The following is a 2,500-nucleotide window of genomic DNA, read 5'->3' as shown; positions in this document are numbered from 1 at the left end:
CCCAAGTTGCCTTGTTCGCAGTTTGGCCTAGTTCACTCTTTTCCAGTGTCATCCCCCCAAGTTGTCGTTGCCAACAACCCAAGAGTCCATAGTATTCGGAGTTCTAGCGGGGCCTCCCCTTGCTTCCAACAACCCAAGAGTCCATAGTATTCGGAGTTCTAGCGGGGCCTCCCCTTGCTTCCAACAACCCAAGAGTCTGTAGTATTCGGAGTTCTAGCGGGACCTCCCCTTGCTTCCAACAACCCAAGAGTCCATAGTATTCGGAGTTCTAGCGGGGCCTCCCGTTGCTTCCAACAACCCAAGAGTCCATAGTATTCGGAGTTCTCGCGTGGCCTCCCATTGATTCAAACAACCCAAAAGTCCATCTTCTTCGCAGTTCAACATCGCCTCCCTCGTTTCCAACAGGCCCAAAGGTCGTCTTCTTCGCAGATCCACGAAGAGCTCATCACGATTTGCCACATTCCATTTCCCACGGGTTGTCAACAACACTTTCTCACACTTCCCGCAATCGAGTACGTGCATGACATGCCAAAGCACATCTTATTTGCCTTCCATCGCACTCAAGACGACGGGTTGTGGAAGAACGATATTGTTCACAACAAGTTCAAGGACAACGTCTCAATCAAGGGACACAACCGAATTATGTTGACTGGGTCGCTAAAGTAAACCCGAGTTCATATAATGCACCGCATCCAAAAGAACTAGCCACAACACGTGCATCACTGAGATGTTTCACTAGATGGAACACGTGCGTGACATTAGGATCCTCCAACACCTCTTCGTGATGGAAAGATAGAATTCGAAGCAACCACAGAAGTACCGTCTAGTGGGTAGGCAACACAGGGACTGATCAACCAATATCACCCAAGGCAACGGGTGAAAATGGAAGAGATGCATGCTTGACCGTTCGATACGCAAGGCATGGAGCCAGCCAGCAAGTGCATCTCGATTACAACTCACACACCCTCACGTTCGCAAGACACCACACCACAAGACGGTCCACCCCCCACCTACCATGGGCAAGCAAGCAAATGGAAACATCAAGTGACGCAGGGTCAAGCATCGCTAGGCATGAAAATAACTTTCCACAATATCCGAGGGACTAGCTGCCGAGCTAACCAACGATCAGTGACGACCGTGTGTTGGTATTAATAAAGCTCAACAACTATGAAGAGGCTAGTTGTGCCATGATAAACATGCTAACGCACGCACCACGTGAGGGGGGAGGCCTCATCAAGCTCCCTTTAAAACCTGCCAGTGTGGAGCTGGCCGGCTCAAGGAGCACTCCCCCCCTATAAGAGGTTAATATGCAAAAGGCAAAATTGTACAAGTAGATACACTTTTTTTGAGCAGACATAAGTCCATATCTCGGGCTATACTTCGAATTTTGATGCGATTTTTTGCAGTAATTCGTAGAATAATGGTATCTCCTTGCTCACCAAATTTCATAATTTTTCTCGAAGGGGAACTATTTTTTTTATTTTTTTTACTTACCGGGTATGTGTAAAATCGGGAAAAATAGAAAAGCACATGTAGACTTCGAATTTCGACCTCATTTTTTCCAGTCCACCACTAAACAATATCAGGAACCTCCCCACAAAATTTCATTCAGTTTGGCCAAGGTCTTAAATTTGACATATTTTGGCACCAAGCTATCTAGTCGCGGTGCACCGACCAACTTGACCAAGTGCAAAATGCATCCAATTCAAAACTTTTGTGCACCAACACTTTTACAGTACTCATTTGGGGGCATTTGGAGGCCTTTCCAACCCTCACATCTCAAAAACCACGAATTTCATTTTTTCACAAATCTCCCCACCAAGCCATCTAGCTATGCCGTGGTGCACCGCCAACCTTGGCCATGTGCAAAACCCTCCGAACTCAAAACTTTCGTGCACCAACACTTTCATGGTATTCATTTGGGGGCATTTGGAGGCCTTTCCAACCCTCACATCTCAAAAACCACGAATTTCATTTTTTCACAAAACTCCCACCAAGCCTTCTAGCTATGCCGCGGTGCACCGACCAGCTTGGCCATGTGCAAAACCCTCCGAACTCAAAACTTTCGTGCACCAAGAATTTCATGGTATTCATTTGGGGGCATTTGGAGGCCATTCCAACCCTCACATCTCAAAAACCACGAATTTCATTTTTTCACAAAACTCCCACCAAGCCTTCTAGCTATGCCGCGGTGCACCGACCAGCTTGGCCATGTGCAAAACCCTCCGAACTCAAAACTTTCGTGCACCAAGAATTTCATGGTATTCATTTGGGGGCATTTGGAGGCCATTCCAACCCTCACATCTCAAAAACCACGAATTTCATTTTTTCACAAATCTCCCCACCAAGCCATTTAGCTATGCCGCGGTGCACCGCCAACCTTGGCCATGTGCAAAACCCTCCGAACTCAAAACTTTTGTGCACCAAGAATTTCATGGTACTCATTTGGGGACATTTGGAGGCCTTTCCAACCCTCACATCTCAAAAACCACGAATTTCA

Source organism: Vigna unguiculata, unplaced genomic scaffold, assembly GCF_037176805.1.
Source record: "Vigna unguiculata cultivar grain cowpea cultivar isolate G323 ecotype 2 unplaced genomic scaffold, ASM3717680v1 ptg000015l_ERROPOS10743856, whole genome shotgun sequence".
Lineage (NCBI taxonomy): Eukaryota > Viridiplantae > Streptophyta > Magnoliopsida > Fabales > Fabaceae > Vigna > Vigna unguiculata.
The sequence above is the reverse complement of the archived record's forward strand: the minus strand, read 5'-3'. Positions refer to the sequence as shown.